Source organism: Cyanistes caeruleus, chromosome 4, assembly GCF_971803275.1.
Source record: "Cyanistes caeruleus chromosome 4, bCyaCae1.hap1.1, whole genome shotgun sequence".
In the NCBI taxonomy this organism is placed as follows: Eukaryota; Metazoa; Chordata; class Aves; order Passeriformes; family Paridae; genus Cyanistes; species Cyanistes caeruleus.
In genome coordinates this window covers 25,574,488-25,602,379 of record NC_141704.1, presented here as the reverse complement: position 1 = coordinate 25,602,379, position 27,892 = coordinate 25,574,488, and the positions used below count along the sequence as shown (strand labels likewise).

Here is a 27,892-nt window from a genome sequence, read left to right as displayed (position 1 = left end):
TGCTTTTTGCATCTTCTTTTAATCGATATAGTTCTCCTAAGCCACTTATTTTACCTGACAAGAGTGTAAAAGGTCCTCCATGCTGGCTTTTTCATACTTGTATTCTGACAAAGCTTTCACACCTTTTTCCTGGTAAGTTGCTGCTTGGTGGCAGCGATTCATGGTTATGAAGTGCCCAGTAGCTGCATTGAGCCAACTCAGTCTTCCTTCCAAAGCTCGTCTGCCTTTGGAAAACAACAAAATACAGTGGAAGATGATGCCTATAAGTTTATTTGTCAGATTTTTCTGTATGTGTTTCTCATGTGTTGGCAGTTTGTTTTGGCTGCATTGGGGTCCCAAGTCTCGCTCTTCATGTTCTTTGTGGAGGGAGGGAGAATTCTGCGTCATGGTGTTTTAGAATTGTCCTCGATGAACGTGTGTACTACTGCCAAACTCTGTGACAAATTATCTGGTCTCAAAAGACACGGTTTTTTAATACCACCAAAATAAAGTACAGTAGGTCACAAAGTGATAAATGACCCCTGAGCTTCCACAGCATCTGTGTTGGGGAGAGCTGTTCTGTGTTTCAGGCAGATGGCAGGAGTCCACCCTCGCCAACGGGTCTGCAAGGCTTGTTTCCACCTTTTACCAATCTCTGTCTCTCTTGGACATCACCTTGTCAGTGTAGTTGAGGGAGCTAAGCTTCCTAGCCCTGAGCTTCCTAGCCCCTTCCAGCCCTGAGCTTCCCCGTGGTGGCAGGGTGAGCGGGGCATCCCTGCCCGCCCGGGATGCAGCACTGCTGGGAGCAGAGGGCAGCAGATAACGAGCAGGCAATTAAACAGCTTACTGAAAGAAGACACAGAGTAAATGCTGTGTGCTGCTCATCTTCTATTTTCATAAACTCATACATAGGATCCAGTGAATTGGGAAGTGGGATGAAGGTTATCACAATTTTGTTGCAAACACTTATATGGCTAATCTCTTTCTAAATGCTTATGTTTTTAACCTCAAGCCTCTTTATGTGGCTGAGCTACACTTTTTTTTCTAACTTGACTTTGTTTTATGGGGAAATATTTCATATCAGATTGCTTAAGCTCTGGGCTGTCATGTCATACCTTCTGTCAAGTATATAATACACATTTTAAAATTTGTCTAAATATTTATGCTCTTGAGGGGATCACTGTATCTCTCAACAGACAGTTACAACCTAGCAAGTAAATAAATTTAACTTCTTTTTTTTTTCAAATCTTCATTGTTTTTGCAAGAAATTGAAACTGTTTGAAAGAATCTTACAAAATTCTGGAAGATAATTTTATTATTTACTTGAGAAAAAAACCTACCTCCTGTCTTTCAGCAGTGCCTGCAAATATATGTATGTGCATAAATATATATTTTTTAAAAAATGCTTGTATTTCTTCTGAAAACTAGAGACAAAAATATGAACTAAATGAATTCATGTGTGGCACCACATTTTAAGTTATCTTTAGAAATGCTATGAAGCACATTTTTTGTTATTTTAGATTTGCTTCCAGTTTGTGCTTCATGGATTAATTTTTTCTTATTTTAGTAGTTTTCCTGCCTATATTACATTGGTAAGATGTCTGGTGTTCTGAGTCTTTAAAATGAAATGATTAAAAGTTCAGTGAAATTCAGCGGAGCAAAATTTGGTAATTTTCACTCGTTTCCAGATACTGAGCTGTATTTTTCCTCGTTTGTGTGAGGAAGAAAATTAGTAACACTGAAGTTTATAATGTAGTTTGTAATTGATAAGAGTTGCAATGACTGAGATTGATATCAAACACAAGATTGTGGTAATATTAAATACATCAGAAACGGTTCACCGATAATAAAAGATCTTGCGGTCTTAACTGAAGGGAATACATTTTGGATTCTAGTCTATGTAAGTCATAATACATTGTATTTGACTTTCTTTTTGCTTTTTACAGTAATAAAATATATCCAGAGAAAGTAAATCTGTGATTTTAACATCTTTTGACAAGCACATTAGACTGTAGAAAGAGCATCCAAGTTGGGGCTCGGGGCATATGGTGCTACCTTCTGCTAGCATAGCTCCAGAACAAGTCACTGTGCTCACCAAGGGGTCATATTCAGATTCTCAGGTTCCCTCCCCTGGTCTGGGGGAAAAAAAGGCATTTCCCCTTCACACAGAAAAATCAGAATACAAACTGCAAACCTCACTACCCTGGGATACCTTCACTGTGCAGAGAACCCACAGATGCTGTGAGATGTTTTGCTGTCAATCAGGGTTTTTGTGAGGGCATTCAAGAAAGACCCTATATTAACCTATGTAGATATTTATAGCTACTTTTTAATTCTGAAAAGACATCAAATGCTACTTTGAAAGAATGTATGTTTATATCATGGTGAAATCGCAGAAGCGTTCCAAACATATGTACATTCAAAGTATTATTTGAGTAGGTATTTTGTGAATGGGTAACAACTGCTACACACCCACTTTTCACATCTTCCTAGATTGTCTTAGTTTATTTTATTTAGATTCAAAGATTTGTATAGATAATCCAAGTGTTGTGTGTCTTGGGAATTCAACATATGGATGAGGATATGGAAGGCATTAGTTATATGAGATTTGTTGACCAGCTTTTAATTCAAATTGTCATTTTTAACACACGGCAGTGCAGATGGTGAAGTTTTGACTGTCCATCAAAGCCCAAATACCTTAGGGACAGCTGTTGCTGATAAATCATTTTATGTGCTTTAGGTCAAGAGTCATCGAACCTGTTACTGCACCTGCTTCTACATATGCAAATCTGTTGTTTTGTCATTTCATTAGACAAGGAAAAGTCGTGGTCTCTCTTGGCCCTAAGTAAGCCAGGAACATACCCTGTAGGAAATGAAACAGAGCAAGAAGACGACTGTGGTTTCTGCAGTACAGCCATGGGATGCTGCTTCTCTTTGGGGGCTTTGTTTCTGGAAGACTGCCTGCAATTTGGAAGGAGGGTAGAAAGACAAGTACATGTTTGGAGGCAAGAAGTAAAGGGAAGGTGTTTGCTGTCATTGACTGTAGGGTAGTTGTGAAATTTGACATGCCCAGAAACCAGCGGGTGCCATGTGGGGCTCCCCTTCGCTGCATACCTCCGTTTCATCATCTGGAGAGCCTGCAGCATGATTTCCGGGCACTGGAGCATACAACATGTCTACTTCGGTTTGGAGCTGATTGATCCGCGGTACAGAACATGCTTGTGGGATCTTCCCTTGCTATAGAAGAACATAAATGATTGAAATGTTTTCTTGAGGTAGAAAAGTATCATTTGTTTGTATACTTCAATGCCCGGCGAAAAAATTCCTGTCAGATGGCAGCACACTGCAAGAACTGGGGGTTTACTGAACGAGGTTGTGCCTGAGCTTTGGAAACTCTGAGGTGTTTATATTTGTTTAATCTGTCAGGTATGTAAGGAGAGTTTAAATCATGGGGAGGAAGCTTCTTTGTTTATTGCACTTCACAAGTAGGGCTGTGGTATGTAATAGAAATGGCACTTAAAGATTGGTTTTTTTAAGCAAACTGACAGAAGATTTTATCCTGCACTGCCATAGATTGCTGTGGGGGAGAAAGGGAAATAGTAAAATTGATGAAGAAATGTTGCATGCTGTCATTTTAGATTATGTTATTTTGCCATGAATTTGCTGCTAATTTTTTTAAAGATACTGTAAAATTCCACTGTTGCAGAAAGTACCACAATAGTGCTGTCGCCTGTTAATTATTTCATTCCATGGCTAGTTTGTCAACAGTATTTTAATCAAGCCACTAGCAAAAATGCTTTTTGAACATTTTGTGTAGAAAAAAACAATAACCCCCCTGACCTTTCAACCTTGTCAGCTGAGTTTTCCCATTCTGACACTAGGCATTATTTTTGCAAAGGTTGGAATTTTAACTCTTCAGTGAACCAGATATCATTTTTATTGGGATATTAATTCTGGTAGGTGCTAATCTCATCAAGATTTGCAGACATTTTCCTTCATAGGCCATTCTGATTTGTAGCTTTTTCTTTTCACAGCAGTATTAAATACCAAACCTCTCTGATATGGAAGTTCATTAGAGATATGTCTTTGATGGCAGCCCTTTCAGGGCTTCAGTTTCAAATACCTTGATGTAAAGCTTAAGAAGCCATTGTGTTGTAAGCCCTCCTTGATGTGTCTTATTTAGATCTGCATAGTAAATCAAGGAAAGTAAATAACAAGGCAGCAGATGGAAGCATGGAGATAAGGCCACTGAACAATTGTATTTGTATTTTGTTATGATGTTGACAGGAGCTAAAATTCACTAATCTAGTTCAACTGATCTGCATTTCAAAGAAATCTCATTTAGCAGCAACTTGAAGGTTTGGAGGATAAAGTTCTTTTATTGCAGCTTTTATTGCATTCTTTGCTAATTTATCTGGTCAAGATTTAGCCTTGCTTACTTAAAGCAGCAAGCATGTTACAAGGAGTCTTAAATACTACGAAAGCATTAATGTCTAGACTATGAACTGAAGGTAATTACATATCCAGCAGTGAATAGGCTACATTTAGGAAATACTGTTGTCCAAACAGAATGGGAAGAGAAATGCAGAAAAGGTATTTTCCCCTGTTTTCTCAAAGTTTGTGGTTTTGTGTTTATTTATTTATTTTTTTCTTTTTAAATTACTAGTTTTTAATTGTGTGGAAAATTAATACATAAGCAAATGTAAAATTATTAAATATAAACCCCAGAATTTTTTGAACTGTGAGTTCCATCATTCCATACTTTGCTGCTCTTCTTACAAAGTGATAGCTCATATTAAGTTCTAATTTAATGGTTGCCTTCCTGAATCCATTAAACAAAACTGTTAAAAAGTGGAAAATAATTTAATAGAATGATGGACCACAGTTATTTTAGGTGTGCTCTAAATGATGTAGATGGTATATATGTAAGTTAGGTACTTCATATTAGATACAGTGCAGCCATGTCCTTTTGAAAAACAATGTGATAAATACATTTTAAGAATCAAATATCTTTAAAATGAAAAGGAGTGCAAAATAGAATTTAGGGTTTCCTTTTGGAGATTTAAAAAAGTTGTGCAATCTTAAGGCCAGCCAAAAAATGAACTTTGATTTAGTTTTCAGTTTATGATATGAATACTAACGATGGACTGTTTGGGGTATCGAACATAAGTGTGTCCATACCTATGTACGGATGTAATGATAATGAACCAAAGCATGCCAGGCCAGTGTGCATCCACTCTAATAATGGGCACCAGTTCTCTAAGACATGTAAATTAAACCCAGCAGCTGCTAAGTGTTAATGCAATAGTCCTTGCTGCCCTTCTGCAGCCTGTCCTTGTGACAGAGCCTACACCTGTGCCCCGAGGACTGCACTTCCATCTCATTTGCAGCGTGGGTCTTTGCACTTCTTTTCAGTGTGTCTTTGTAGGCTCGAGAGGAGTGGAGGGGGAGGCAGCTGGGGATGAGGGTGCTTGCTAGGCTGCAGTGATACCTGATGGCTTTTGACTGTGTGCTCCATAGGCTAATCAGATCATGGGGTGGTAAATGCTGCTTTAGTTGTAGGACTGGTTTAAGCATCTTTTGGTTCCTTCTCCTCATTGCTGTGCCTCTAAAAATATTCATACAGTGTTTTGTGGGTTGGGTGCACTCCATGACTTTGAAAGCAGCTTCTATTTAGCCGGTTTACTCTTAATCTAGATTAGTTTCTGAGTATGGCTGATCATACAGCTCCATGCAGGCCATGTTTTCCTTGGCCACATCACAATTGTGTGATGTCGCTCCCCTTATCCATGTTACGTCTCCTTACTCCTCTCTCACCCTAGCAAGGATGACCATGTTTTAGTCAAAAGTTGTTTTTGCACTTGTTTTGCAGGGCTGTTTTAAAGTCAGCACAAGGCAGGAGTGAGAATCTGTAGTTGGAGCTGAAGGTTAGGGAAGTTAGGGCTGCTTTAGCTCCAGATTAGTCTGGTTTAAGTCATTGTGCTGCTGCATTCTCTGGAAATTTTACCTTTACCTCCAGACCACTGTACACCCTGTATGTGTGAAATGAAGCAGACAATACAAATAACAGTTATTCAAAAAAGTGATTTGCGTTGCTATGTGAGAGAAATATATACCGGACAATAAAATGATGACAATAAAATAAATCTAACTCTTCCTAGAAAACACTATTGTAAATGAACATTTATTTACATTCCAATATGCCAAAGTTCAGAAGTAAAATTTCGAATTTAAAGATATCCCAAGGATATCATCCTATTTACAGCACTCAGAAGCAAATAGGTCCATGAGATCAAGCACAGACAGACATGTTGACATTTTGAGTTAAACTCTACCTTTTTCTGCATAATAATATAAACCATCCCTTCAAATAAACATATGCTCTTGTTGTCTGGCCTGCCACAGTCTCCAGAGTTTCATCACCCATAATCTGTTTTTAAAACCTCATGCCCTTGTACCTTTGGCTTCAGCATCACTGACTCTCACTCCATCCTGCCTAAGCCCATTCTGCGTTCTGGCGTTGCCCAAGGTGACAAGGAGGGATCCTGGCTGTCACTGAGTGCTCGCCTCTTGTCTTCCTGTCCCTGCTGGCTCCATGCATGTGTTGTGTTCCTCACAGAGCTGCACAGGGGGACAGTGTTTTCACCAAAAGGGATAGTGGGAGAGAAAATAAAGAGAAAAAGGAGAAATAGAGGGGAAAAAAAAACCCCAACCTAAATGGTATTTTATGGAATTTCAAACTTGTCTCTCTCTGCAGAAACGTCTTATACATTTGCATGTTAATAAAGGAGTGCTATAGCACCATAAGAGTACTGGACATTAATGAATAATCTTTTCTCAAGTGATAGGGATCCAACTAGTTAGCAATGAGGTGGATTAAAAATCATACTTGAATTCCTGCTACCATCACGTTGGTGTTGGTGTTGATTGCATGACCCTGATGGGCTGAATTGTGTGTGATGCTCCTTGTCTGGAATCACACTGAACTGCTCAACATTAATTTCTTCTGCTCCTGCTTCATGTCCCTGTGCTGAATGACAGCCTAATCTTAGAAAGAGAAGGGCAGATAGAGCTGGAAGGAATATGGGGCAAAGGAGATGGCACTTTTCCACTGGTGATGGAGTAAAATATTCTCAGACATATTTGCCACAAGAAATACTATACAAATTTACCACTTTTATTGAACTTTCCCAAGCTTGGATTTTAGTTGACAAAGTATTACATGTGATTGCCCCAAATCCAGTATTTTCTCTTGGTTGGTGGATTGCCTGGTAGAGCTAGTCAGCCTGTGTCTTCTCTCATCCATCTCATATTTATCATTTCCTTCAGGATGGTGGACAGGCAGCCATGAAGGGAATTACTTAGACAAAAGTCTTTCTTTTGTTTTCATGCCATTCTATCCTCTTGCAATTCAGTTTAAGGTTGTGTTTCTGGTCAATATATTTTAAATAAGTATTAACTGAATCTGCAAGAGAAATGAGGAATATTTCTCTAAATCTTAATGATAATCCAAATCCAGAAGATTTGAAGAGTTTGGTGTACAACTGATGAGAGGAATCGATTTTAAAATATTACAAATTTTGGCATGTCTTTTCAGGTCCTTTAAAGGTTTACCTATACAAAAATCTAAGGAAGATTTTTGATTATCCTCATAGCACTGATACGTAGTAGAAAGACCCTTTTACCTGTAGATAGATAATTTGTCCTACCTTTCTTTATTTTATTGTATAGGAGAAGGGAAGTGCTCATAACTCAGTGTTTTCTGAAGCATTGTTGTTTTTTTTCAGTCATAGCATAATGAGGTTTCTTAAATTGCAGACAAACCAAACAGCTTCATTCAGTTTAACAGCACAACATTTAGAGAAGTTTGCAGTGTAACACCTTTATTGCTTTAATTATTTACATCATGGTTGATCTCTTGTTTACTCATAATCTTGTTTCCAGATTAGGACAATGATACCACAGATCAGCAGGGAGGGATTTCAGTACAGATATATTTATATCTTTTGTCACTGTTTTAATACATCTTTCCAAAAAATATTTTTGGCATTTATTAGCAAAGAAGTAATAATTTTTTGTGAGTCTATGTTTTTGGGATAAGATTTTGGGGTAAGGGCTTTTAGATAAACATGGTTCCAAAGAAACAGGATTATAATACTACATTAGACAATCTATGCAGTTAGAAATGAGAGTAAATATTGTTCAGTCTTAAACCAAACCAAAATCAAAACTCCAATCCAGTCCTTGATTTTATATACTATGATATCAGGCCACATTCTACTCTGTTTTTTTACTTAGTTACACCAAATAGGCTATAGGTATTGAAAGAAAAATTAATAGGATGCTTATCTACAAAAATGGAATTTTGTATCACATTAATCCCAAAAGAATTAAGAAACTTCATTGTATAGTACTCAAATACTTTTTTCTTGAATGCATTTTTCTTTAGCAAACTCTAAAAATACGCGACAGTCAAGAGATAAAGGATTTTATCAGCGCTTATTTGGGATGGCTTTGTAATGCAGCTGTATATTTATGAACTGCCAGAAATGTCCTGTAACTGTTACACTAATAAGATCATGTTATGATGCATAGCTTTTACTTTGAGTCTTAGGTAATTTATGGGAATGGTGTGAGCTTGCACACAAGTGTAGCTTTTAATATCCCAAATTAAGATGTGTGTACTCTGTAATATATTTGTGTCTTTAAAAGTGCAGATTACTTGTATCACTGTGCTGTTTCAGAAATAATAAAAAAAAACAACCCACAAAACCATAATCTAAGAAACTTTTCATAAAAAAACTTCTTCATGTATCTTTGATACAACTGTATTTCTACCAGGTATAATTGAATTAAGGATTATATGGAATAAATTTTTAAATCAGGAATGAATGCTTATTTAACCTTCAAATGGAATTGTATAGCAAATGGTTGAAAATAAGGCATTCTTAGTTTACATGATTTTTTGGGGTTGCTGTTGACTTCTAATGTTTGCAAGTGATCTAATTGCATATCAACTTTTCCCCCTTTATGTGCACCCGCTTGAGAGAGCCAGGATTCATGGGAAGATTTTGTAAACTTGTTGATGGTAACTTGAAGCCACATGTGGAAAGAGTAAAAATCAACACTTTTACTTGACAACCAGTAGGTAGCCACCTGTTCTCATGTGTTTTTTTCTCGTTTAAGTAGTGGTGGTTATAATTCTAAATTGTTACTGCTACTATCAGATTGTTTTCAATAGGTTCCTGCAAAATCCTGTATTTTACCTTCTGTAGTATACCTGGAACCCACATCTCTAAATTTTTCCAATTTTCAAGAAACTTGTCTTTGCTCATGTATCAATGCTGAAACATTTGGTTATTTTTTGGTACATCTTGCTCTTATTTATAGTTAGTATAAAAGTGATGTGAAGGATATCAGAACTTGAATACCTTTTGAACTGTCTGGTTATTTTCCTGCCCTTAACATCTTAAACAGAAAAGCTGGACAAATGACAGAAGAGAGAGGTAGCCTAAAATGTTGCTATAGGCCAGTGTTATCTGAGTCTTTGATTATTAGCATGCTGTATGGTGAATTTCCTTCTTCCTCAGTGAGGCCATTTAAGCTGCAGAAGCAAATAGAACAGCAAACACTGTAGCAGGCTCTTCTTTATCAGAGAGGGGAGTTGATTGAACAGTAAACATACTTCGATCCAATATTTCAAACTGACCAGAAAAAGTGTCAGTTACACAAATTCCTCACTGTAGGGTCTGAAAAGAGTATTAATCAGTTGGTATGTATGTAGATATACTGGGAAATGTCTGGTTTTTGGGTGGTAATTGAGGGTATTAATTCATGCATCTTGCAAAAGGGATTTTGGTTGCATACTGATGTCTGAACAAAGTTATTTCTGTCCTGCTATATTTTTTTGTGCTAGTACAGGCTGCTTCTTCATATAATGTGCCAATGCACAGCTCTACATATAGGGATACTTGGTTCACAGACACAAAGATATGTATCTAGTAAGACAGCAGAAAGGACTGGTTATATTCCTTTGGTACACCTGGTAGGTATGGATGGAATTAATTAACATAGTTTTTGCTCAAAAGTGTGACATGCCAGTTCGTGACAGCAAAAAGTGTTTCTTCCTGATGACAGTCATTCACTTTCTGCTGGTTCAGAAGGCTTCCCTGAAGGAATTTTAATTGATCTGCACTTACCCAAAATAAATCAGAAACACTGCTGTATCCTAGAGATTAAAGCAAAAGGGAAGATATTGGAATACAGAGTATATGATTTTTAAGGTTTACTTTGAGATGAAACTTGGGAAATGGAGATGCTGACCTGCATTTATATAAGTGTTGAACTGAGTGGGAACATATGGATGAAGTTAGACTCATGAAAACCATGAAACCAGCGAACAACTTGAGAAGCAGAACCTTGCTTTGTAGCCCTCTGCCCTGGCTGCTCTGGGACTGTGGACCGGGGAGAGGAAGGCTACTGCTGCTTTACAGTAAGACCTTGCTACCTCATTTGATACTTTTTTTTTTTTTCAGTGGTGATGATGCTTTGGAAAAATCAATCAAATTTATTAAGCATGTAGTAAGGTACAGAGAACCACGGGATTTCACTTTGGTGTTCAAAAGGATCTAGCCTGTACTTCAAATGCAACTAAGACTAGACTCCCTGTGTACCTAATGCAGTAATTCTCAATATTGTGGGTGGTGAATAGATCAGTGTAAAATGAGTATAAAATTGGTTGAATTAGCACTAACATAAGTGACTATACAAGGAGGTAGGACTGGTCATCCTGGTTCAGACCAGCTTAGGCTGTCATCTGTCTCCAGCGGTGGCTGTCTTCCGAGGATACCTCCATCTTCCTCTTGACTTATGAAACCTCCTTGCATAAACAGCATCCTTGGGAAGAAGTTCACAGTTCTGCCACACAATTTGGTTAGAAGAAACTCACATTTTTCTTTTCAACTTGGCTTTTATTAGGTGATTCTTGAGTTCAAAGATAAGGAACATAAAATGTCTCTGCAATCTTTCCATCTTCTTCAGACTTTAGTTGTTTTCTGTCATGGCCTTCCTTAAGTCAGCTTTTTTCCAGTCTAAATATTGGTGGCATACTGAATTCTTCTTGATATATGGAAACTGTTTTAAGCCCTTGATCATGTGTGTTTTCTTCTCTGAGCCTTTGCTAATTAGTTCTGTTGTTTTGTTTTCTGTGCTGGACAAGAGAGTGGAGCACACTTTTCAATATAGGGATTAATTCAGTGGCAAATGACATGCTACTGTTTGTCCTTTATTCCTTTCTAATTAATTTTTAACATTTAATTTATAGATTTGACTCTGATGGAGTGGTGAGTTTTAAGTTTTCATGGAGAAATTTCAATGACACCTATCATAAACCCCAGGTCTCACTTTATTAGCAGGAAGATGTAAGCAATAGAGAGCTGTTTTGTTTAACAGAAGCTTCAGATTAGAATGTTTATCAATACTGGCTAGGCAGGATGGTTTATAGTGAACCTGTGCTCAATAAACTGTGATTTCCTACTTGATCCCAGCCAAAAGTATTCAATGTCTTTCTGGTACAAAATAAATAATAATGTGAAATTATCTTTTAACTTGTACACTTGCTTTTTCAATGAACTGCAGTCTTGTTACAGTGAATCTCAGAAGTGAAGCAGGTGACTGCTCTAGGAGTAGTGACTACTTCATGTATCTCATACAAAGAAAGAAAGATGTGAAATGTGTGGGATTTTTTTCCTGGGTGTGCAGTACATATGTGTAAGGATGACACTGAAGTGTGTTTTAAAGAGATGGTAATACCTTGCAATAAAACACAATAGAGATTCTTGCACTTACTGTGTTCCTTTCCCTTTTTACTCTTAGATAACTTCAAGTGAAAGTTAAGGACCTTTTGTCCTTACCTGCCACAGAAGTGACAGACACCTTTGGAAGGAGGACCAGTTTGAGCAAAAAGGAAAAGACCTTCCCGCAGCACAGCAAAGTGGCAAAGTGACTGAAGAAATGTAAGTGATTCATGACTGAACTGTGGCTATGTTTCTCCTGTGGATTTATATGCCCTGTGGGAGGAATACAGTACCCCATGACCGAAACGTATTGCTTAGAGATGTAAAATATGGTTTAGGAGAAAAATTGTGGACCGTGCAGAAAATGCATACTTGTTTGATGTTAGTGTGATGGTAAGCTATGCTACAATTATTTCTTTCCAAATGGCAATTGTTAATAGGAATGAAGTGCTGTAAGAGTCAAAAACCTGTTTTTCTACCATTTTCTACTCATCTAGATACTGGTTAATTTAGATACATAGAAGCTAAGCAGCTGTATCTCAGTCATTTTAGATTCTGCTTACCCTCGGGAGAGGAGCAGGCATCTCCAGAGGCCAATCCATCTTATTCTGAAAGCAATGCCTAAGGAATGCAGTATTACTCGCTGAGGAGCTTGTGTTGACTGCTTAGCTTTAGCCTAAATGTTCAATGAACACTTTAACCTGGCATGTCTGTGTAAGAAGCAGTGCCAGCTTTTCTCCTCCCCATATTGTCATTCTCCCTCACTCAGCACGTGTAGCTGTTTGTAAATTTGGAGAATGGATCAGACTGAAAATAGCCAATTATTTTTTTGCATTTGTTTTGAGTTGGGTTTATCCCAGCTTTCTCCCTAAGGCTGTCCAAGGGCTGTCACTGGTAGAAAGAGTGGTGCGAGTGGGAATTAGCAGCCAAAAGTGTTCAGGAGCACATGATGGCAGCTGTGCTAGTTTCTGCTGCTTAAATTCCTTGGTGAGCAATAGTCTCAGACCTTACAGATATTTTTAGTGCTTTGCCATTTATAAGAGTTAAAAAATATGTGAGACACCCTTACTTATTATCTAATGGGGAGCTACTGTTTTGTTGCACATTTCATACTGTGATAGTGCTGTCTTTTGTGTCCCTTGTAAATTAAAATTCAGGTCTGTAAAACCAGTAAATGGTCATAAGTGGCTAACAAGTAAGCAAGTGTCATGTGATTTATAGTGCAGGCATGATACTGTATAATTCATATATACATACATAATCTCTGAATTCTGAAGATGCTACCCTGATTTTGTGTAGCACCAAACATGACGTGTGGGTTGAGTGATATCGAATGGTTAGTGGTTGGACTAATTTAGGCACAAGATCCTTGTCTCCTGAGCAGTGAAATGCTAAGTAACATTTCATTCTCACAGTAAATACCGGATGGGAGGGTGTAAAGAAGGCAGAGCTAGACTTCTTTCATTGACACCTGGTGACAGGATGACAGGCAGTGGGTACAAGCTGCATACAGATTATTAAATTATGTTTCCATTGAAACACAGTATAAAAAACTTCCTTATCTTGAGGATGGACAAACACTGGAGAGGCTTGCCCAAAGAGGTTGTAGAAGCCCCATCTATGGAGGTACTCAAAACTCAAGCAGACAAGCAGCTTGCGGCATCTGACCCTGATTGAGCAGGGGTTTAGATTCAATAATCTTCTGAGGTCCCTTCTAGTCTCAGCTATTTTATGCTTTTGGGGATATTTATAGGTAAAAGAAATAAAAAATACTCTGTCATTTTATTTTATGAAAACTTTTTTTTTTTAATTTTTCTATTTTGAAGTATTTAGTTATTCAGTTTCATATTTTACTTAAGTTTTGGCGAAAATGAGACATGTTGGAATTTGCAAGCTTTCTAAAATGTGTTAAATTATATTTAAAGACTTGTGATTGTAACTATGAAAGTCACATTTAAGTCTGTGAAATTATCTTTTAGCTTTGAATTAGCATCAGATTTCACGTGATGTGAACTGTCACATGATGGAGATTTTAGATGTTTAAAAATAGCATCTTTTCACTTGGTCCATGGCAAGAAAGATACATTTTTAGTATCATTCTGTGCTTGGGAAAAAACACCAAAAAAACAAGACATACTTGACCAGACAACTCTTGCAGGTGATCTCCATTAATCCACAATAAAAACAGCTGTCTTCCTGAAGTTTTTTTCGAGATCAGTGAGACCCTATAAAGTGACCTAAGAGTTTCATTATAAGCTCTGTTTTCAGTTTCTTGCAAATGGCTGTTCTGGGACAGTCCATAGTTAAAGAGGATGCCAATGTAAGCATGGAAAAACTGGGCAAATGTACAGTGAGGCTTCACAACACAGCCTTATCTCCTGTGAATGTGTGATTGAGGAGTTTCCTTGTGTTTTGAAATACTTAGGAGCAAGGGACTCTCCGTTCAAATGTCAGGTTTCTTGAATTTTAACTTTGATTGATTTGTCAGACATTTTCTGCCCACAGTTTTGTTATAGCCTGAGTGTCTCTGGAAAGGTTTCTGTGAGATGGGCGTATCATTCTTGAAAATGGAAAATAAATAGTCTAAAAAAAGGTCTATGACCTCTTTGCTTTTGAGCAAGGACTTGGAATTTGAAAAGGAAGCTTTAATAGGTTATAAGATGTGTCTTTTGCCGTGTCTCTGAATGTCTGTCCTCATTGCAGTGAATTATAAGCTTTTGAAAATTGCTGCTTACTCATACACAGAAGAGGCATATTACTTTGTCAGCATATTCTGAAAATATTCCCTGAATATTCTTAATCTTCTAGAAATGACTGAGTCTGTCCTGGCTTGGAGATCAAACGCTGTATGACATTTCAAATTTACAGATCCCCTGCTATTTTCACAAAAGGGTCTTGTTTTTTAAATTTTTCTGGGACAGTGTATTTTGATTCTTACACTTGTTGGTAATTCTGGTTTTCTGTATTTTATGCTTACTTTTCCCAAATGCTGATTGAGAAGGGTGTCAAGGATGGGATTAATTTCCCATGATGGTAGCCTTCTAAAAATATAGTTGGTATAAATCTGGGCTGGTCACCATAGGCATCTTTAGTCATGTAAAGAGAGATGGAGACTTCCAGGGGAAGATTCCCATAGCCTCTTTTTATTTCTGTCTTTAGATGAGACAATTCCTTCTTTAGAGATGCCTGTTTCTTGTCACTCGCAATAAAAGCAACCTAAGGTGACTGGCACAAATTTAGACTTTTAACTTTTCTATTAAACATTAAGACAGATAAATTCCATCTCATGTGACATAATTTGAGATTTAAAAGGCAGAAATGTTATCACTGACATTCACAAAAACATTCTGCTTTCACACTAGTAAAAAAAGCTATTAAAATTATTTCTTTATGGTTATGGTGATATTTACAAGCTTATCAAAATAAAATTTTCCATATCTCCTAGATACTGTATGTAACCATTAAAAAAATGCACTTTGAATGCCATTTTAATATTAACTTTGAAGTATCAACATATTTTTGGGTGTTTTCTTATGTTTGGGTTCTAAGTTAAGAAATATGAAGGTTTTAACTGTATGTCATTATTTAATTTCTGGCAAGGTAATAAAAGGGATGTATGATGAGATGCTGGCATTGTTGCCTTTAGGTTGCAACAAAAGTTTGAAAGAATCTGGTGCTAATATAACAGACAAAAATGCACTTTTAGTTAATAGCAAGAATTTAGGTGGGTTCCCAATTTGAAACAATTTGCTCTAATATCAACTAATATTGATAATGTGTTCTGTTAAATGAGATTGTGATGAAATGCTATTTTCCATTTATATTGAAGTATTTTAGATTCTCTTAGTAATTTAAACTGTTTATAATTGTGTAATGGCAACTACATTGGCTAACCCAGGATAATAACACCTTCTTCAGTCCCAGTTTTCATGGGTAAGGGCTATATGTGGGGAGAACTTTCCTGCCATGGAATAATTGAATGTGTCTAAAAGGTGTTAGAAGTTATGTATGCTGGCTCTATTTGCTTTTTAGGTAAAATGTAGGCATATGACATAGAAATTGTGGTGTAATTTATTATCAGATATCTTTTTATGTGTAATTGCCATGTACTTGAATTATTACCTGAAGGGGCTAGACTTACCTAGAATTCATACATGTTTTTGTCATCACTGTGATGAGACTATGGGCAGCAGTTGAATATGCTTCAAAGATGGTCTCAGTTACACTTGTCCTGTTGTTCAGAAATGCACAGGACTGATCATGGTAAGCACTGTTTCTGTATATCCAGTCATGATTGACTGATTAACCCTTATTGGGGTGTATAAAACTTTTCTTTCAGTTATAATTTTGCTTTGAATATGACATTTTGTATTTGAGGTGTATATTTCATTTTGTTTCCATCCTTTCACTGTAATTTAAAGAGGTACATTTAGTTCAGTATTGCATAGTAGCAGCATGCATGAATTATAGCGTAACACTACAGCAAATACTGATTCCTGGAATCTGCATTTGGCTGAGGAAACAATTTGTTTTTTAAAGGAGTGCTTGCAAATTGGTGTAAGGAAAGTGGTTAGAGAATGGAGACAACCTCGTGTTTCTAATTTCTAGTTATTTTCTCTTTCTACTCCTTCTAATATTTGTACAAAATAACGTTCACCAAAGTTTGTATCACAGTATCACTAAGTTCTGTGCTCTAAACAGGAACAAAATATTTCCCTTAGAAACACTGTCGCGTCAGTACTTGCTGGCCAAGATTCTCACTGGTAAATACAGAAAGCTTCACCAAAGCTGGCAAGCTGTCTCTTTTTGTAGTTGAAACAAGTTTTATAGGCTTTTTTTTTTTTTTTTTCAAGCCTATAAGATTGTCTGGCTTTATTTGGATTGGGTTTGTATTATTCCCATAGTTCTGCAACTTTAAGAATGTTTAGTTTTGAATGGAATTTTATGCTTTATCACAAAAAACCCAAAAGACCCTAGTTCTGAGAAAATGAAAAGGGCAGTTCAGCCAAGGTGCCACTAAACAGTGGATGTTTGAGTACTGAAGAACTGTGCCTATTTTTATTGAACTATAAATTTTATGACACTTTGTCCTGACCTTGTCTGAGGGTTAAACTGAGAAGATCCAACAGGCTGAGAATATCTGGGTTCAGTGAATGAATCTGAGTACAGAAACCTGAGGAGTATCTGTTCAAGAAAAACATTAATGACTGCATCAAAGTTAACAGAACAAGTATTTTCCACAGCATAGGCATCTAAGTCAGCAGGGGCTTTTTAATAATAGAAAATTTCACATGGGCTCAATCCCATTCCATGTGGAAAGTGAATCAAGTTCCTGTCACACTGTTATCTGACTCAAAATTTAAAAGCAACCTGAAGTTTCAAATAGGGAAAAGGGAAAGATGTTTTGATTGCTGCAGGCATTTTTAGAAAGTATAAATATGTGTTGATTGTTGTTCTAAAATTACCTCTGTGCTATTCATCTTGTTTCAATTTGCAGACAAACAAGAAAGAAAAGGTTTTGCCAGCATATCTTTATTTCTTCAGCCTATATAAGGTCTCTTTTATCTTGAGGATTTTGGAGTAGATTCCTGAATTGTTTGAGAGTTTCAATTGGTTGGACCTTATGCCATTCTGTCAATTTAATTCATTTTCTACATAGAGTCATATTAGTTTGAATAAAACTTTGAGAGCTCTTTCCTGTGGTATAAGTGAGTGAAAGCTGGATGATAGGCTAAATAAGGATGCCAGCTAAGCAGATGCCTTTTGCTAAAATGATGTTTTTAAAGAATCTGGTGTCCTGCATCCAATTACAGTTCCCTGGCATTGAACTTCTTAGGGACTGGAAATGGTGTGAAACATGTATTTTTGATGGAATAGAATATTCTTCATATAAGATCAGTAAATGTTTATAAGTAGTTACTGTCTATTGGAAAACAGCTGCATAGTTACGCTTCAGAGGTAGAAGCATTTGGATGGTAATGAAGGAATTCTTGTATACAGCTAACAAAGCATGGTGAGATCCTTTGGGGCATAAGTCATAACATGTACTAATATTAATAATACACTGCATTTCATCAGAGGATTTCAAAGAACTTTATAGAAAACATCAATGAATTAAGTATCACCTTAACCCCCTGTGGAGCACTGCTAAGACTTGGGTGGGTTGAATGCAGAAATACCATCTCATTTTTATGGTGAGTTGGTTACTGTACCTTTGCTGCACACAGGTAATTCAGGAAGTATCAGTATTTTCCACATGGAGATCATAAGGCATAGAGAAACAGATTGACTTGGGCTGGGCTAACAGTAGCTCCAGCATAAGCATTCCAACACCAAAATCATCCCAAACAGCCTGGCTGTTTGCAGTGATAGTTGGCTCAGGCTACTGGATCTCTGCTGTTGTACAGCTTGAAGCGCTGTGCAATATTACAGAAGATAATACTGTGCAAATAGTGCAGTTGGAACCTGGCCATTTAGGGTAGCAATTTCATGAGTTCTGATATGCTGATGCATGTCTATGTCAGAAGAGCAGCATATCTTTACATTCTAAAACCATCGGTAGGAGATACATCAGACAAAAACAACTTTCCAAGGTCGAGACACAAACACTATAGCTGAAAACTATAAGAGCAGAAACCATCTGCTGTGTAGTAAGTTTTGATGAAAACATACATGATGGAAACCAAAGCTAATTAAGCAGTTATTCCACGGTGCAATTTTGGGTTTTTAAAATAATCATATTTAGAAAATGGTTTTGGAGAGAAAGTTGTAGAAGACACTTTGGGTTTTGCCCCTTCAGCACTGCTGCCTGTTTGTGGCTGCCTGTGGTACATCATTCCTAAGGACCGTTCATTCACCGCTTGTCCATCCTGTTGAAGGAGACACCAGTGGTATCTTAAAAGTGTTCTTTAATATCTTGCCATTCTAAACCTCATATTTTGAGTTAGTGAAATATAAAATTGCTTCTCTCCTTTATCTGTAGCCACAAATGAAAACATGTAGGTTCTCAACTGACACAATTTTGGCGAAAATTATATTTTTAAATAGAAACCAAGTATGGGTTATGCTAATAGAACCTCATTTGTAATTTAAACCGAAGCTGTTAACACTCAATAATGGAGCCATACATCAAGGAGTTTTCTGCAAAAACAGAAAAATACTAATTCTTCATCCTCAGATCTGCAAATCCAGACTGATGGGATTTCAGCCCTTCATCTTTTACTGACAGGCGGCAGCATCAGTGGAATAAAACTAAAATATGATCCCCTTTCTCTCCACCTCCTTCCCCTAATTTTACTCTGACAGAGAAAGAATCACAGTTTTAACTGGTGTCTTAGCCCAGGGGAAAAAATGGTCTGTCGTCAGGTCTTTGAGGGAGAAGGAGCTCTTCTGTGGAGCAGTTGAATGATATTTTGATTCTCAGGGTGCATCTTGTACCTGCATTTTTGCAAGATACAATAAATGATAAATGTTAATGATAAATGTTTCTGAGACAGTTACTGAGAGCAGAATCAAGGTCATCAACCTTCCCCCAAGAGGTCCTTATCTCTCAGTTCTTGTTTCTGACAAAAATGTTAAACATGGGGGAGATGGGCTCCAGATGGACTATCTGAAACTGCACTCATATGAGCAATCCCCAGCCATATGTTAGTAAAGTATGTATATTCTAATTTTTCACCTGCAAAAATCAGTGACTGATCAAATTTTTCTAGATAAATTTTAATTGATTTTGCAATAATTTGGTGCATGCATGTTGAAGTTTATTATTCTAAATCCCCTAACATGAATACATTACTGTAAAGTTCTCTACAATTCATGATGAAATAGAAGCCCTTGGGTATTTTGAAGTTGAGACCTCCTTTGTCTTTGGAGAAATTCATTTTGAAGCCCTACAGCTAAATTACAGAAATTTCATTGTCTGCAAATGAGTTGCTCCCATTCTGGAGTTGGCTTATGAATCTGAGTTCCTGCATACGGCTGAAAATACTCAGTTGTCTGAAGAGAGAAAAGATATAAATCTGCCACAGCAAAAGAAATTAGAAATTTTTATGGAAAACAAATCTAATGTGGTCTTTTACATAGAACGAAAATGATTTCCCTCTTTGTAGTAATTGGCTTCTGCAGCATCTCTTAGTATTTTAGGTCAGATCAGGACTGCACTTGAGAAGTATCAGGAAAGACTAGCCTCCCATTGAGCCTTCCTGATGATGAAGCTAAACAAGGGCAAGTGTTTGAAGAATGGACCAAACCTATGCAGAAGTACAAAGTGAAGTGTCTTGAAGCACATGCCTGTAATGTGTTCAGCTCCAGCTGTTCTAATGTGCAAGGCCATTTTTGTTGGGCACTACTGTTTCTTAATGCTGATGTTTTCTTAGTTATAAAAGACCATGGGTATTCTTGTCATAAATAAGTCTGTAAAAAAAACCTACCCTTTCATGTGTCTGAGTAATGTAATATTTTTGCTCAGATAGTAGATTAGAGTCTGTAATTGTAGAGTTGTTACTCTGAAATGTTTTTCCGCTCACTCCAGACCTATCTAAAGGGCTTAGGAGGAAAGAAACAGTGGCTTAAGTTCACTGAACAGTTGTTAAAAAGATAAATCAGGTTAGAAAATGAATGGGGAAGTGACATCATCGTGAAGAATTAAAGTCCTGAAGTAGTGTGTGGCTGTAACATGTTAGCTGAGTACTTAAGTGTGGCTTGCATTCTGGCTCTATTCTTAGTGCTTTCTGCTGGGTTCCCACACAAAGATCACATTTGTTGCTGTTGTTGAAGATGTCAATTTTGCTATTTCTTGATTGCCATCATAAGCCAATGGGCAAATATCATGAACCTAGTTTGAGTCACCGACAGGCGCCGTGTAAAGATACGAACAAGAAACTGCAAAGGCTTTGGTGACTGTCTTGTGTTTCTATTACTTCTCCTTCAGTGAAGTGGAAGCTGGCCAGGCTTAGGACCAAGGGAATCTTTTCCATTACTTGCATTGACTTCTCCAGTGTTGGCAGGGTACTTTATATCTTCCATGCCCAGGCCTTCCATCCGGTGGAAGTATTGTGTCAACGGAAGCATGTGAATAGCGCTTGAATAGGTTCATGATTTGTGGACAAAACCAGGCAGAATTGTGCCTGAAGAAACAAAAATATTTCTAAAAATTAGACACAACGTTGGTTTAAAGGTTGTGTCCTTTGAAAGGATTTGAAGCAGTTTAGGTGCTTACGTTGCTCAAGGGACTTTGAGTACTGTGAGGTTTTAAGGAAGGCTAAGTATTCCAGGAAGTTTAAGAGCTTATGGCATCGTAAATATTTAAGATGATTTGAAAGGTTATGTCCTCTTTAGTATTTGAGTTGGATTAAGTGCTTATATTGCCTTAAGGACTTTTTCCCTTTTTCTCCCTAAAAGGAACCTGGGAAATTAAATGCAAAAAAACTCCTGTAGATGCAACATTTGGGCTTTTTTTCATTTTTGTTTTCATTTGAGAAATGCAAAATTCTAGGTTTCAATAGCACCATTAACTTGACCACACTACACATGCATCAGAGATGGACAGACTAATGGAAACAGTTTCTAGGAAACCTCTGGATATGAAATCCAGAAGCAGTAGTTTCTTCACAGCCTGAAAACAACACGCAGCTGGGAAATGTTTTTTTCTACTGCTTGTTTTGTATGATCTGGTAAAGATCAAATAGATGATCAGGATAGAATCAGACTATGGAATTACAAAGAAGCAATTTCACCTTAGAAGGTAAAGAACATCTATAATTCAATATGCAAGAAAATAGAAAGCCATTTAGTTTCACTTTGTGCTTTTGCTGATATATTACTTCTGTGAAAAGGAATAGCAAATATTATAAGACTAGGTCTCAGTGGCTTTTTTTTTTTATCAATTTATATATTTATTCCTGTCTTCTGAGATGCCTTGACTAAATTCTTCACTAGTGTATTTGCAAAACATGTTTTTAAAATTTTCTATTCTTCTACATTCTTGAAAAGTAAATTTTATATTTTTTGTTTTATTAACCAAATTCATACACTTCTCATTGCATTAAAAGCAAATAGTCAGTATTCATTCAGTATATTCTATGCTGCCTCAATTAAATGGGCATCAGTCCATCAGTCCAAACATTTTTCACGTGGGCCTCTAATACACCAGTGATTTTGCTCAGTTATTTCAGCACAATTGCTGTAGCTGTGTCTGCTCTTGCAGGCTGTCCTGGCACAGGATGCAGCACCAGCCATCTGGCCATGTCTGGTAGCCTCATGGGGAATACAAAAGACACCACCTGGAGTACAGCATCCAGCTCTAGGGTCCTGAACACAGGAAAGACGTGGGCCTGTCCAAGAGAGGGCTACAGAAATGATCAGAGGAATGGAACACCTCTGCTATGAGGAAAGGCTGAGGGGAGCTGGGATTGTTCAGCCTGGAGAAGGAAGGTTCTGGAGAGGCCTCATTGTGGCCTTTCAGTTGTTAAAGGGGGCCTGCAATAAAAATGGGGACAGTCTCTACCAGGGCCTTTAGTAAGAGGAGTAGGAGGTGAGGGTAACCTGAAGCCCTCGTGTCTGGGCATGCTTTCCTAAAGGATGCATTCATGGATGGGATGAGTGAGATGTCCATATGTTCCAAGAAAGTTCACAGATAATGTCCCAGCAAGCTAACCCAGCCTGTTAGTTATGCCAGAAGTAGTGAAATGTTGGTGGTAGTGCTGGCTCGCTCTGTCCCAGCAGTTGTGACCAAGAGTCACCAACAGCTGGTAGTACAATGTGTTCAAAGGGTGGGGTGGTCAGAACTGAGTAGCTGACATCTTTCAGGCTGGTTCTCCGTTGTGTCTCACTTCATGCAGAGTTGAAAAGGGAAAGACAGGGAGAGAAGAGGATGTATTTCAAAATACAGGCCTAGGCACGGTGCACGGAATGAGCTTTTGTTGCTCTGTGATGCCACGCAGTCAAGTGATTATGTGTTTTACAAGGGGTTTGGTGTAATTGTGAGTTCAGCTACTTCAGAACTTACAGTTCCTAATAGCTCCTCAAAATGGTTAAAATATATTTTCATGTGTGTACATCTTTAAATGTACTTCTTTCTACTTTTCATGTATCCCATGGAAGAAAGACCAGTTTTCTGCCTTTCTCAAACTTCACATCATCTCAAATTTTAAATGTACAGTTTCTGTATGAATGACATTTCACCATCCAAGTTATAAAAGAAAACACACCAGACCAGGATGGACCCCTATAGAGCCCCATTCATTGTATCCTTCTTTTATTCCTAGTCTCTGTATCAAATTTCTGAACACATTTTGTATTAGCCTTAAAATAGTTTAATTTAGTCTTTGTTTCCTTTGCTTCTTTTTATGAGTCATCCCCTTCTTTTTATGTGTCATCCACTGCTACTTTCCCATTAAAAAAAACTACTTTTTCTACCGAAGGAGAAATGTAATTGGCTTGTCAAATTTTGGTTGTGGCAAAACTTTATTGGCAGGTATTTATTTTCTTGTTGTAAGGAAAAAAAATAAAGTCTTGCTGGTCTTGGTTTTCTCAAAAATATTTCAGAAACTGAATTTCATGGAAAAAATTTATCATTTTAAATCTCTTGTTTTTTCAGCTTTTCTTGACAGGCACCGTATTTTTCCCTCTTCATTTTTCTGGAGTTCCATTTCCATTCATTCTCTAAAGTTCTAAAAAGTTGCTAATGCCAGTGAGGGAGTTTCAATTAATTGTCTTAGAGTCCCTTGCACTGTAGTTAAATGTCTTACCTATTGAGGAAATGCAGCTGTTTATGGTAATAAGGGACTAAGACTTTAGTCACTGGTTTGATTTGCATTAAGAATAAATTTCAAAAACAAAGATAACTTAAACTCTTAAAATTTCACTGATTTGCTTTCGAGTAGATAAAGATAATAGATAAGTGAAATTTCAGTGCAGGCATGCATTGGAAATATTGGAGTTTGGCATCACAGCACAGGCCAACATCATGTTTTTATCTAACATAAGTAAGTGTGGTTAGGCTGAACTCATCTGACAGCATCTAACTTACTGCAGTGTCTCGTCATCTGGTTTCCCTGTTTTAATTTTTGGTCCCTTTTGTCACTAGTTTTAGCAATCAGACTGTATTTGTTTCTTTTATTAAAGGCTAAGCAAAATACATGTCTTTGATTCTTCTGCAAATAGCCTGATCAGCTCTTACTTGAATTTTCCCATTACGATTAAGGAATGTAAAAAATGCTTTTTGCTAATTTTTTGTTTATTTTTTTTATTTTACATTTCACTTTCTGTTTTTGCCCTTCTGACTTTGTCCCTGTACTGTCATGTTTTTCTTTCTCACCTACTTGCATTCATGGGCCTCTAGTTTCCTCAGGTTGCAGGCCCTTGAAGAGCTTGTGATGTAGCCTTTTTCTGCATTGACTTAGTTTGCTCTTGTGCCATAAATGTTACTCCTTGACGTAACTGTGAGCTCTCTTGAACTCTCTCTTCTTCCCTTCGAGTTACCTTTTACAGGATCCTGGCCACCAATTCATTTATCCAAGTCCTTTTCTGTAATCTCCATTGACTTTATTCTTCTAGTCTCCTTTTTCCTTCCCACCCTTAGAAATGGGAATTCTCTCATGTTACAGTTTCTTTCAGCTGATGTGCCCTCAATTCTCACGTTTCCAGTGAGCTGAAGGTTGAAGTATAACCTAAAACATTTTTTGCTTTGAGTGTTTTCCTCAGTTTATGTACTAAAAATGGTTGCTCACACATATTTGAATAGCCTGTATCTTGCTCTCTCCTTTCCAAAAAGATGACCAGATAGTTAAGGTTCGCTGTTATTGCCAAGTTCTGCTGATACTTGCTTACACTACTTGGTCACAACCACCCCTATAATTTTTATTATTTTTTTCCTGACAGGAGAAAACTCAGTATGCTATCCAACAGATGAAGGGCTGTGCTAGATGTACAAGCAACCAAATGTCAGCAAATATGTGAATTTATCTTTTTATACTGCATTGGTAAACAGACTGAATTTCAGCTTATGTTTCTTCTGGCCACATCTAAAAGAAAAAACCTTTTTGAAAATTAGAGATGGTGCCAGAAACAATTATGAAAGTGATTTAAGAGCTTGAAAATTGCCTTGCAGTGAAATATTTAAGATCAGTCTGTTTACCTTACCAAAAGATGTTTGAGAAATTACTTAATTACAGCATACCTTCACAGAGAAAAAATATCTGGTGCTCTAGAGAGCTCTTTAATCTAGTACAGAAAAAGAAAGTGTGTCATGAAACAATTGTTTCAGCTGAAACAGAATTTATTCTTCAGTCAGCTTTAAGTGTTTGGGTTCAATAATAAGGTAACTGTCTGAAATTTTATAGTCTGTGATATTATAGGAAGTCAGACTTGATGATCTAATGGTCCTTTTTGACCTTAAACTCTCTCTAATTCATGAATCTCCTGAACTTCAGCAACTCTGCAGAACACATGGCTCTCTTCTTGACAATCTTGACAGCCCACAGAAGAGAAATACACTTGGACTGGGAGGGGCTTGTAGGATAAGATAAAAACAAAGCAAGGGAGAGGGGGTAATTCCTTTTGAAATAATTATGTTTTTTTATCAGGGGATCTGAAGACATTTTCTAAATTTGTGACTGGTTTCTACTTTCTTATTCTAGGTGGAGGGCCCCTTCCAGAAATAGTTACTCTTGGTAGTTCATATATTCTTTTATTTTACTTTTAACATCCCTGTAGATGAGCTACATTACTCATTCAGCCAGCCTGTAGTGGACTTTGCTGGCTTTTTGTGTTTGGGAAAAATCCAGGAAGATGATACAAGATATCTGGAATGAAGAGACCATTAGTGAATTCTTTTATCATAGGTTGTAGTAAAAGTTTGGAGCTCTCTTTTTCTGGTTGTTGTCTTTTCCAGTATTGAAATGTTAACTCCAATCAGAACTGTAGCCACTATCCTTTATCCAGTGCAGTACCAAAGTTATGGGCACCCCACTGTGTTTATTGTATTTACTTTCAGGAGCAATAGGGCAATACCAATATTGCCATATACCAATAGGGAATTCCTCTTGGAATTTGAAGAAAGAAAATATTCTTGTTAGGAGATTACAGACATCTTGTAGCACAGATGTTCTGAATGAGAAACCATCAAAAACACAGCACCAGCAACCCCCACCCAAGGATTAACATTTTGGCTTTGAAATGTGCCTTAGGCTAAAGTTTGGCATTAAACTCCTCAAATGAAGGGCAGGCTTGTTGGGTTTTTTTTCAGATTTTTTTTTAATCAGTCATGTTTTAGGAAGTGCAAAAGCTAGACAGCCTTACACTGATGCTTCCATGCAGATTGACAAGTTTGAAATTTTTGTGTCAAGAGAGGAATGACTGGTATTAGGCAAATTTCTATTAAGTTTGAGGAAAGAGTCACGAGGATCAGATTATCTCATGTTTGCTTCTCACATACCTTTCTGATTCTTCCTTCATGAGCAATATATGAAAGCACCTCTAGGTGTAAACAATTTTGACCATTGTGGCATCTGAGTATTTAGAGTGATGTCAGCAAGGAGATGCATTTAAGAAATCTAGAAACAGTCTTCCTACATCCTGAAAATGAGACATCACTGATTTTATGCAAATCACTACTTAAGTGCTTTTCTTCACAACAAATAGTTTCATCATAGCTATTTTAAGATTATTTTCAACAAGCCCTTCTACTGATTTTGCTCTTGTAAATCCTGACATTTGCTTGTCTTATTGGTAAAAGAATAGTAAGACTTTAAGATATTCCACTTAATTTATTTGAAAAAACTTAAAAATATCAAAGGTAAAGTAATTTCTGTTTGTTTCAGTTTTTATTTTTTAACAGATGTTAGAAATGCATATCAAAATAGTATGTTTTTCATAGGATCATAGAACAGTCCTGAGCTGGAAGAGATCTATCAGAATTACTAAAACCCAACACCTGGTCCTGCACAGGACATCCCCAAGAGTCACACCATGTGCCCAAGAGCACTGTCCAAACACTTCCTGAACTCTGTCAGCTGGTGCTGTGATCACTTCCCTGGGGATCCTGTTTCAGTGCCCAAAGACCCTTTGGGTGAAGGATAGTTTAGGTTAGATAATTCCAGATATCTAACCTAAACACCCCCTGGCACAGCTTCATGATGTTTTGTTTCTTTTTTAGTGCTTGTAAGTGGTTGCTGTGATGCCAGACTTTCTTTTTAACTTTACTTGGTAACTTTTTAGAAAGAACAACTGTGTGTCTTCCATCAACTGCCCAGCTCTTGTGCCTCCCTCAGGACAGTCTTCTCACTCAGGCTGCACCTAATGTACTTTATGTTTTGTTGCTTTTTACATGGAATGCTTTTAAAACCCCATGACCATGCTTATTATTGTGCTTTTTCCTATCCTGATGGAAAGATCAACAAAGAGAAACAGTGCCATTGCCCTCTTTAATTCAAAATTAATTGTGATTTCTCCATTACTAATTTTGCTTGCCTTGGCTTGGTTTACCACGATCTTGAAGGCCACATCATTCTTAACACAATTATGTTCATCACTGGCAGTTCTGTGGTCTGCTCTTTGGTGTTTGTATAAGTTGTGTTAACATTGAATCTTGACCAAGATTCACTACCACAAAGACAACTTAAAAAAACCCACCAAACCTAATATTTTATTTTTAAAATAGCAGACGCGTCTGTGTTTGATGCAAACGCGCAAGTAGCATCCAGGAGACAGCAAAGTTCCAACTTGAGATATTCTGTGATTCTGAGGTGTTCAATAGGTTGTTACCAGTACTGAAGCAGTACTCTTGGCCTCTCTTCTAATTCTGAAATGAAAGCAAGGTGTCATTGCTTTGGACACCCCTTTTATAGCATCTGTAGAGCTCCGTGACACCGTGTCACACCGTGCACCGCTGAGCAGCCTCCTTGGTGAGTCGGTCACAGCATGTTCTGCTGCTGAGGAGGTGTAGCTTGCAAGTGCAGAGTCAGAGTCTGTCCTGTCACCTGCAGGAATGCAGCAGGGAGGGGTTGCTGGCTGCCACTGACTTGTGTCTTGATTCCGTCTGCATGTAGCAACCAGCAGGAGATGCTAGACATGGGTTTTGATTCCAGTTCTTGGCCCTCACTAAATCTGAAGAAACTGTA

The 27,892-nt window shown here is 37.4% G+C and overlaps 1 protein-coding gene across 26 annotated transcripts in view; it reads left to right on the top strand.

Moving 5' to 3' along the window:
• The window catches only part of FOXP2 (forkhead box P2), a 401,726-nt gene that overhangs the window by 51,674 nt on the left and 322,160 nt on the right, over positions 1-27,892 (top strand). For all 26 annotated transcript variants that reach the window (XM_086887066.1, XM_086887079.1, XM_086887085.1 and 23 more), the window contains one exon: positions 11,854-11,993. The gene's annotated coding sequence lies outside the window, so the exon portion shown is untranslated. The remainder of the gene's footprint in view (positions 1-11,853; positions 11,994-27,892) is intronic.